Genomic DNA, 11246 nt, shown 5'->3' with positions numbered 1-11246 from the left:
TCTTTCTAACTTACTTTGCTGAGTATAATAATCTCTAGGTCCATTTATGTTGCTGCAAATGGCATGATTTCATTATTTTTATGGGTGAATAACATTCTACTGTGTGTGTGTGTGTGTGTACCACCTCTTCTTTATCCTTTCTTTGGTCAATAGACATTTAGATTATTTCCATGTCTTAGCCATTGTAAGTAGTGCTGCCACCTTATTTTTTAAAATACTTTTATATAAGCTTAGGAGAAGGCAATGGCACCCCGCTCCAGTTCTTGCCTGGAAAATCCCATGGATGGAGGAGCCTGGTGGGTCACATGGGTCCCACATGGGTCCCATGGGTCACAAACAGTGGGACACGACTCAGTGACTTCACTTTCACTTTTCACTTTCATGCACTGGAGGAGTAAATGGCAGCCCACTCCAGTGTTCTTGCCTGGAGAATCCCAGGGTCGGCAGAGCCTGGTGGGCTGCCATCTATGGGGTCGCACAAAGTCGGACACGACTGAGGCAACTTAGCAGCAGCAGCAGCAGCAGGTCTACTTAAGTTGATCATCAAAGGCCACCAGAAGGCGTTAGCTTGACAAGTATGTTAAAGAATACTGGATCTATAGGACAGGGTCTTATGTGACTTAGTTTACCCCAGGAGCCCAAATATTATTCATTACCAGTTGTCCCGTGCTAACTCCTTCACCCTCCCTCATAGCTGCCTGGCTAAATCGCTACCCAGAGAGCCCAAAAAAACAGGACTCAAGAAATTATCTCTATTTGTCCTATCCCAAGTTGACTTGGATGGTATCATTTTAGGGCATGATAGAAAAAGCATGTGACAAGAGTGTAGCTATTTGAGAAACAGAAAAGTCATTTAAGGACAAAAAAGGAGGTAAAAAGAACTTATGAGTAATCAATATATCACAAGCAAGAAAAAAATTGGCACATTGCAAAATGGAAAGCAAAACAGTATTGAAGAAAACTAGAATTTTCCATAACTTCAATTGCACTTCATTTTCCAAATGTGCACTCTTTAAAATGATTAAGGTTCTTAACAATCCAGAATAAAAGGGACAAAGAGTAAAAGAAAATAAATCTTTCCATATTTGAAATTTGCAGTGTTGAAACCAGCCAACAAAAACACGGGATCACTTGGAACCAGCTCTTGGCCATAATTAAATTAGAATGTGTTTAAATTCTTAATGGCATGGTATTTTACACTGAGCTTGAAGTATACACCTAAACACTCCAGCCATCATGAGTTATTAATATAAAGTGCCCAATAAATGGAGAAGTATAGCAGCATATTATCACCCCTCCCTGGCTAATGAAACCAATCATCTTCTCTCGCATTTTAGCCACACAAACCAGAATCACTCTCTTTGTAGCTTGAAAGGTTTCAGAAAGCATCGAAGCAGCTAAAAGGCAGCCTTTTTGCCTGATGAAATGACCCTGAAATAAATGTTAGGTTGTTTTTACTGAAGTATGTGGTTTTTTTTTGTTTTTTTTTTTTTCCTTTTTAAGCTTTCTACCTGTCCACTTCTCTGAATAGAATAAAAATCAGATCCCATGAGGCACAAACACCATGACCACAGTTTACTAATTACTATCAGGAAGCCTCTGCTGGAGAGGCGGGTCATAATTTAGAAAACTAAACCTGCTTGTTTAGTTACTGAGCATATTTTGATAAGAACTGGCTAAAGTGCATGTTTCAAAGAGTCTTAGGAATAGATTGTGGAAGTCTGCTGAATTCTGGTAAGAAATAACATCATCATCAAGCAACTGTATGACCAAACTTTTTTAATTAAAAGGAGGACTGGCTAACCCCTTTAACTAGCAGGATTCATGGGCCAGCGGTGGGAGTCAGGGTTTGGGCAAGAAATTGTGGTCTCTCTGCTCTAGACGATCTGGCACAGACCCAGAGCAGCGCTGCCAAATGTGTTTCAGGGTGCCCTACCCATTGGACTAATGATCCATCTAACCATTAGGCCAGACCCTGTAAAGCAACCTTCATAAAAACAGGGACCAGAGAGTGACAGAGTCAGAATGGACAAAATACTGCCAGTACTATCAGAACAGGAGATTGCTGGCAGTTTTCTCCCCATGGGCAAAAGATGGATTCATCTTAGCATCCTCTTATAAGCCAAGTAAATGAGAAGAAAAGAAAGGGCAATATCTATGCAGCAGATTTTAGGATCCATGATGGAATTTCATATCAAATGGACACTTTGAGAGAGTAAATAAGACAATTGATCAAGGACTTCCTAAAGACCAAACCTGGCCATTGTAAATTTTTTCTAAGGTCCTCTTGGAAATGCCAAACATCAACAGAAGCCAAAGAAAATCAGAAACCTTGGGGGTGGCACAGGGGAAGCAGAAGACAAGGTAAGCCTGTTCAGAAAGTCTGCAAGTTAAACTATAGGATTGGTAAGCCACCAACTTTTAGGGATGAGCAGAGAGTTGGGTGAGCAAGTCCAAACTGAGAAACCAGAATCCAGAAGACAAAGACCAGAGCAGATATGGAGGAGCAAAATGAAAGATGAAAATGAGTCCATGGCAGCTGCTGACATTGGAGTTGTGGGTTAAAGGCTCAATTTTATTCAGTAGCTCAGGCTGAGTTAAGTTGGGCTCCTTTAAAGGTACAGGGACGAGTGGAAGATATAGGTCAAGTTTTGAAGGGTTCCTATCCCAACAAATATGAAAAAGAAAAGCTAACAACCATTACCACCACTTACTGAGCATTACTCTATGCTAGTTATTATCTTGATTTAGTAGCTAAGTCATGTCCGACTCTTACAACCCCATGGACTGTAGCCCATCAGGCTCCTCTGTCCATGGGATTTCTCAGGCAAGAATACTGGCATGGGTTGCCATTTCAGGCTCTTATTTACTTTATGTTAACATCAATATTAATAGCAACAATAATAATAGCTACCATTATTTGAGCACCTATATATGCTCAGATCTGTACAAAGAGCTCTAAATATATTCTTTTTATTTAATCCAATACTTCTGCAATGTTGTCATTCATTTAATATTTTTATTTTACAGATGAGAAAACTGAGGCTCAGAGAAGTTTAGGAATTTGTCCAAGTTCACACAGCTTATAGTAACAGAACCAGCATCTGAATAGAGCTTTTGTCTGAATACAATAACCGAGGTATTTCTGAAGGTTAAGTGACAGTGTAGACAATAGAGACAGGAAGATTGATAGATATGGTATGGAATGTGCCAAGGACAATCTGTTAAGTGTTAAACTCAATGGTTTGAAGGTTATAAAAGCAGTTACCCTTGTCACTATTCACTTGTTCCAAATGACCCAACAGAATAACCACTTGGACACTTGTGATTGTAAATGATGATCGTGATCAAGAACAAAGAAGAGGAAGAGGAGATGATGGTGATGATGATGATGATAACTATAATGATGCCAGTGATTGCAGCAGTCCAAACCATCACCATGTTCCAGCAGAGCTGTGTGATTACCCATGAGGCAAACCTAGGATGGTATTACTAATGCCTTCCACCTGTGTGTGTGTACATGTTCAGTTGTGTCTGACTCTTTTTGATTCCGTGGACCATAGCCCACCAGGCTCCTCTGTCTATGGAATTTTCCAAGTAAGAATATTGGAGCAGTTTTCCATTTCCTTCTCCAGGGGATTGTCCTGACCCAGGGATCAAACCCATGTCTCTCATGTCTGCTGCATTCATAGGTGGGTTCTTTACCAGATGAGCCACCAGGGAAGCCTTCCACCTACTTCTGAAACTTAATACTTAGAATCCCTTTAAGAGGTCATAGAATTCTCTGTGGTTAGAGACAAAGTTTAAAGATTGCCCCAAGACAGGTAACAGTATCCTAAGTTTGAAAAAAGTGAAAGTGAAAGTCGCTCAGTCATGTCCAACCCTTTGCAACCCCATGGACTAGTCCATAGAATTCTCCAGGCCAGAATACTGGAGTGGGTAGCCTTTCCCTTCTCCAGGAGATTTTCCCAACCTAGGGATTGAACCCAGGTCTCCCACATTGCAGGCAGATTCTTTACCAGCTGAGCCACCAGGGAAGCCCAAGAATACCGGAGTGGGTAGCCTATCCCTTCTCCAGAGGATCATCCTGACCCAGGAATCGAATTGGGGTCTCCTGCAATGCAGGTGGATTCTTTACCAGCTGAGCTACCAGGGAAGCAGGTATATTAAACTATCAAAATCCACCTCTAAGAAATGCATTTTATGAAGACAAGAGGATAAAGGAATAGAAGCAGGTTGATCTAAGGTAGGAAAGAAAACAGTACTTCAGCCCACAACTATTTATTAAGCTCTTCTATGATCCAAGCCATCTAAGAGTTATTATTACTATTTTCAAGTATGAAAACTGAGGCTCAGAGAGGTCACACAGTTAACAGTGATACAGCCCACGTCTGAGTCTAAAGCCAGTTTTCTTTCTGCTTAGCCTAGGGCAGTGGAAGCCAAAGGCCCAAGGGACTTCATAAGTAACCAGATGAAATTCTCTGATGAAAACGTCAGACCATTTCATCTGTGCATACTCCCACCACCACAGGTCTTGGTCCAACAGCAAGACCCAAAAAGAACCCTCTGGGTTCAGAATTTGATTCCCGAAGCTGCCAATAGTCATTCCTGGTTCTGATCATGGTAATTCACATGGGAGAAAGAGAGCTTTTTCACGGGTTAGGATTCAGTATTACGCACAGAATGGAAAATGTTCATATACCTTGTCCGTCTCAAAGCTTTGTAATAAACTCATGCAAAATTTGCATGAGGCACTTTAATATCAAAATATCACCTGAACTCCATATAACAATAAATCTCTCCCCCAAGCAAGAGTAAGGAAAGCTCAAACAGCTACATGTGAGTGAGCACATACCCATGGGTCAGAGTATCCACCAGAAGAGTGCTAAACTTTCCCTATCCTTCACCAACCTTCTCACGTTGACCACCTTTTCCTCATGACTCCATCTTTTCATGAGCTTAAGCTGTGTCCAGGGACAGCAGTGCTAATCCCTTTCAAGCAACTCGCAGCTTGGTCCCTGGACGCTTCAGTCAAGGATGTGGTGCCTCTAACCAGCACAGCTACAAATGTGCACAGAAATTGACTCACAATTAGGTATCACAGAGAGAGTGGAGAAAGCACATAATTGCCAAATGCTGAGTATCAACAATTGCTCATGTTTGTTTTCATTGCATTTTTCCTCAAAATCTACCTAGGAGAAGAGAAGTTAAAACATTATCCTTAAAGAAAGAGCACATATCACATGAATATTAACAAGAGGTAACCCGGTGGTCTAAGAAAGTCTTAGTGAATGTGCTGAACAATCCTCTGAGGAGGTATTTAAGTCATCACAGTGCCTGGCACTAATTATAAAAGGAAACCACGTCTTTTTCTTTAAGACTTAGGAGAAATGCAACTATTTCAGCACACGCCAGAAATAAGTTAACTAGATCCTGATTTTCATTACCACGCCTGATTCCCCAAATACAGATTTCATCTTTGAATCTGTTATGGGCTCAATTATGCCCATTTCAAAATTTATATGTTGAAGTCCCAACCCCCAGCACCTGAGAATGTGACTGTTCTTGGAGATAGGACCTTTAAAAAAGTAAATAAATAAAAATAAGGCCATTAGGGTGGACATAATCCCATATGACTGGAATCCTTATAAGAAGAGGCGATTAGGACATAGGCAGAAGTAGAGGGAGGACCATGTGAAGAAAGAGAAGGTGGCCATCTACAAGCCCAGGGAAGAGACCTCCAGATGAAAGCTACCCGTGGGCATTTTGATCTCAGACATCTAGCTTCCAGAGTTGTAAGAAAATGAATTTCTCTTGTCAAGCCACCGTTCTATGGTACTTGGCTATGATATCTCTAGCAAATTAATACAGAATCCAAAACTGTAGATGTTCAATATGGATAAATCTAAGGCAGTTCAGCTGAAATAAATCTGCAGTACAATTGCTTGCCATGATCGTTTCCACTCCCCTCTCAAAGCTACTGAAACAAACCCTGCTGTCCTAGAACTGGGTGAAACCACATCTCCTCCTCTGAGCTCCGCTGATGGACAACATGAAGTTAGGTGGGTGAAGAGTTTAGTGTCTGCTCTGGTCTAACAAACCCCATTGGTCTTAATTAAGTAAAGATTCTTTCTCCCCTGATTAATCCAACAACCTCCTTAGTGGTTTCCCCACCTCTATTTTCACTTGCTCCCACCCATTCTCAGTAAAATGATCTTCTCAACATTTGAAAATTACCTGGTTTAAAAGCCTCCAATGCTTTTGCACTGCACTTAGAAAAAAGTGCAAATTCCTTAGTGTGACCTAGAGAGCTCTCCAGGATCCAACAACATGCTGTCTCTCCATCCTGAGCTCAAGGCACTTTCTGCCCCAGGGACACCTCTCCCAACTTGTTGGGCTCTTGTTCAGTTGCTTAGTCTCTAAGTCTTGTCTGACTCTTTTGTAACCCCATGGACTGCAGCCTGCTAGGCTCCTCTGTCTATAACATTCTCCAGGAAAGAATACTGGAGTGGGGTTGCCATTTCCTTCTCCAGGGCATCTTCCTGACTCAGGGATTTAACCTGGATCTCCTGTATTGCAGGCAGATTCATTATCAATGTGCTAAACTCTTTCTTGCTCTGGGACTTTAACATACCTTGCCTACAACTGCCTCAGTGAGGCATTCTCCAACCACCCTCTTAAGACAACTACTCTCCTAAGATATATGTTGTGCCCACACCATATCTGTCATTCTCCATCCTGTCCTATGCGCAATTCCTCCATAGCAAGTATTGATATTAGACCTTGGACACATTTCATTCACTCTTCTGTGTATTTGCTTTTTCTCTAACCATGAGTTCAAGGACTCCGTCCTCCAGGTCCATGACTGAATGAATGGGTGGATAAACAATACAGTGAACGAAAGCGCTTGGTAAACTCTAAGCTGTTATATAAATGCGAAATGTAATTATTAGATTTGAAGGTTGATTAAATCAGAACTCATGTCTTCTTTTCTTCCCATACCTAATTTCCCCAGTAAAAGTTACCTGAATTGATTAATGTATTCACTATTGAAAAATTATGTTAAAATGAATTATCAGATCAAATAACATGATTTATAGCATTGGAGAAGGAAATGGCAACCTACTCCAGTATTCTTGCCTAGAGAATCCCATGGACGGAGGAGCCTGGTGGGCTACAATCCAGGGGGTCGCAAAGGGTCAGACACGACTGAGCGACTTCACTTTCACTTTTCATGAGTTTTAAAACCGTTTTATCCATTTTACCTCATGTTAATCTTCACAATCACCCTGTATGTAGCTATTCTTATTCCCATTTTACAGGGGAATTTACAGGAGACTGAGGCCAAGGAGTTCAGTAAACTGTTCAAGTGTTTTAGATAATCAGTGGTAGAGTCAAGACTTTTCCTATTATCACTGCTGCCACCTCAAACTGCTTTGTAATTATCCCCTCTGGATCAACAATGACAAAGGACAGACAATGGTGGAAGGACTCATGCCTGTGCAAAAGGAGATTGTCCTGTGGTTTTGTTTGGCAGCAGGAAAGATTTTCTTGAAATGGGGCTTTTCTTAGCCACTAAGGGAGGAGTTTCCTTTGTACTCTATCCCCCGCTTACATGTTAACCCTAGAAGCTAAGCATATTTTGTTATTACCATCTAAAATGGTTCTGTCTTCATTCTATTTTGAGATGTATTTCTCTAAAAATAATTTTTCTGTTTATAATATAGTGCCATACTTGGGGTAGATGAAAAATTAGATTATTATGTCTTCTAGGGTGAGTTCTCCTATACACTGAATTAGGTATTTGGTCCAGAAGATAATTTAGTTCTGTGACTATTATGGTACACATTAAACATATTTATTTAATACTGTTATTATCCAATGAACATCCATAACAGATTTCATTCTCTCTTGAGGTGACATTTACAAAATAATCTTCCTAGGAAAATGGATTCTGTGGTCAAAGTTGAAAGACAAATGACACAATATGCAAAAAATATTTGTAACATATAATGATCAGGGTTAATACGTCTATACAAAAAAAATCTCGTACAAATAATTAATTTAAAAAAAATCAATATAAAAATGGGCAAAGAATTCATCAGACAAATGAAATTATACAACTAATAACTAAAAATAGGACACAACCTCACTAACAAACTAATGCACATTAAAGCAGTATTTGCCAAAACTACTAACAAAAATGTTCAAAGCTGGGGACACCTATATAAGCAAAAACATTTTGAGATGTACATTATTCAAATCATTTTTCAGGGTAATTTTACAATATCCATTTAATTTTAAAATGTATACTTATGACTTCCATTTCTAGGACTTTATCTTCTTGAAATGCTAGCAAAATTATATGTTAGCATAAGAGATCATTATTATATTTAAATAATTTTAGTGTCAACTCCAAAAATAAATGTCATCAGCATCCATGTATTTGATTGCCATTAGGTATCTGGCCATATTGGATACAAGTTTTCATTTGGAACATTTACCCAATAAGAATTGAGTAGAGGCTCAGTAATAAACTCTTATAGAATGAGATTGAAAAGATAATTCATCTGACAAAATAATAAGAAAAATAAGTAGCTGTTACCATGCTCCTCTTGTCCTCTCCTTTAAGAAAAGGTATAACAGGGAAAAAATCAGTTTGGAGTCCATTATATGTAAGTTCTAATTCTTGTTCTGATACTTGCCAGCTATGCGGCTTTAACCTTTCTAAGCCTCAGTTTCCATATTTATAAAATGTATGTAAAAAACTGATATCTTCTTCAAAAAACCCTCAGATCTCAGCTGACTGCTGGTTGGAATAAATAACAGTTGTATATCACTGAGCAAAATTCATAGCACATACTACGTGCTCAACAAATATTAGTCCCCTCTGCATTTGCGCTCCTACAACTTGTAGGTCAAGGATCTGTGCAAAGAGTAATGGAAAACTAGGAACAGACAACTATTTGTTGCTCTAGAATTTATTCATTTCTCGTTTTCTTATATTTCCTTAGCACCTGTTGTGAGAGAAACGGGGTTTGGTTCTATAAGTGCAAATATATGATGCATATATCCTGTCATTCAAACTGGGATGAAGGAATTCCTCATAAACACCCATAAAGAAAACAAATGACTTTCCTTTCAGCAAGGGTAATAACTAAAAATAGCTGCATTAATAAAAATAATACTATTGAGAATTTAATATATACCAGGCATGATTCTGTTCACCTTATGTGGATTATCCCTTTAATTCTTTCAACCCTGTGATGCAGGTTTTAATATTATAGCTCTTATGGTCATGAGAAAGAAATTTGACATTTCAGGGCACCAAACTGACCAAAAGGTTTAGATATGACTGACATAAACACCCTTATAATGAAAAAGACATCTTTTTTGGGTGTTAGTTCTAAAAGATCTTGTAGGTCTTCATAGAACCGTTCAACTTCAGCTTCTTCAACATTACTGGTTGGGGCATAAACTTGGATTACCATGGTATTGAATGGTTTGCCGTGGAAACGAACAGAGATTATTCTGTCGTCTTTGAGATTGTATCCAAGTACTGCATTTTGGACTCTTTTGTTGACTATGATGGCTACTCCATTTCTTCTAAAGGATTCCTGCCCACAGTAGTGGATATAATGGTCATCTGAGTTAAATTCCAGTCCATCTTAGTTTGCTGATTCCTAGAATGTCAGTGTTCACTCTTGCCATTTCCTGTTTGACCACTTTCAGTTTGCTTTGATTCATGGACCTAACATTCCAGGTTCCTATACAATATTGCTCTTCAAGTATTGAACCTTGCATCTATCACCAGTCCCATCCACAGCTCGGTGTTGTATTTGCTTTGGCTCCATCCCTTCATTCTTTCTGGAGTTATTTCTCCACTGATCTCCAGTAGCATATCAGGCACCTACCAACCTGGGGAGTTCATCTTTCAGTGTCCTATCTTTTTGCCTTTTCATAGTGTTCATGGGGTTCTCAAGGCAAGAATACTAAAGTGGTTTGCCATTCCCTTCTCCAGTGGACCACATTCTGTCAGACCTCTCCATGATGACCCATCTGTCTTGGGTGGCCCCACATGGCATGGGTTAGTTTCATTGAGTTAGACAAGGCTGTGGTCTGTGTGATCAGATTGGCTAGTTGTCTGTGATTGTGGTTTCAGTCTGTCTGCCCTCTGATGCCCTTTCTCAGCGCCTACCATCTTACTTGGGTTTCTCTTACTTTGGACATGGGGTGTCTCCACAGCTGTTCCAGCAAAGTGCAGCCACTGATCCTTACCTTGGACATGAGGTAGCTCCTGTCGGCTGCCACCCCTGACCTTGGATGTGGGGTAGCTCTTCTCGGCCTCTCCTGTGCCATCTCAGTCTCCGCACTCCTGCGCTGTCACAGCCCTGGAGTAACAGGCAAATTTGGCCTTGGAGTACAGAATGAAACAGGGCAAAGGCTAATAACGTTTTGGCAAGAGAACGCACTGGTCATAGCAAACACCCTCTTCCAACAACACAAGAGAAGACTCTACACATGGACATCACCAGATGGTCAACACCGAAACCAGATTGACTATATTCTTTGCAGCCAAAGATGGAGAAGCTCTATACAGCCAGCAAAAACAAGACCAGAAGCTGACTGTGACTCAGCTTATTGCCAAATTCAGACTTAAAATGAAGAAAAAGGGGAAAACCACTAGACCATTCAGGTATGACCTAAATCAAATCCGTTATGACTGTGCAGTGGTAGTGAGAAATTGAGTTAAGGGACTAGATCTGATAGACAGATTGCCTGATAAACTATGGGCAGAGGTTCATGACATTGTACAGGAGACAGGACTATCCCTAAGAAAAAGAAATGCAAAAAAGCAAAATGGCTGTCTGCAGAGGCTTTACAAATAGCTGTGAAAAGAAGAGAAGTGAAAAGCAAAGGAGAAAAGGAAAGATATACCCATTTGAATGCAGAGTTCCAAAGACTAGCAAGGAGAGATAAGAAAGCCTTCTTCAGTGATCAATGCAAAGAAATAGAGGAAAACAATAGAATGGGAAAGATCTCTTCAAGAAAATGAGAGCTACCAAGGGAACATTTCATGCAAAGATGGGCTCAATAAAGAATAGAAATGATATGGACCTAACAGAAGCAGAAGGTATTAAGAAGAGGTGTCAAGAATACACAGAAGACCTGTACAAAAAAGATCTTCATGACCCAGATAATCACGATGGTGTGATCACTCACCTAGAGCCAGACATCCTGGAATG

This window comes from Bison bison, unplaced genomic scaffold (genome assembly GCF_000754665.1).
Source record: "Bison bison bison isolate TAMUID 2011002044 unplaced genomic scaffold, Bison_UMD1.0 scf7180017864471, whole genome shotgun sequence".
In the NCBI taxonomy this organism is placed as follows: domain Eukaryota; kingdom Metazoa; phylum Chordata; class Mammalia; order Artiodactyla; family Bovidae; genus Bison; species Bison bison.
This window is presented reverse-complemented; position numbering follows the sequence as displayed.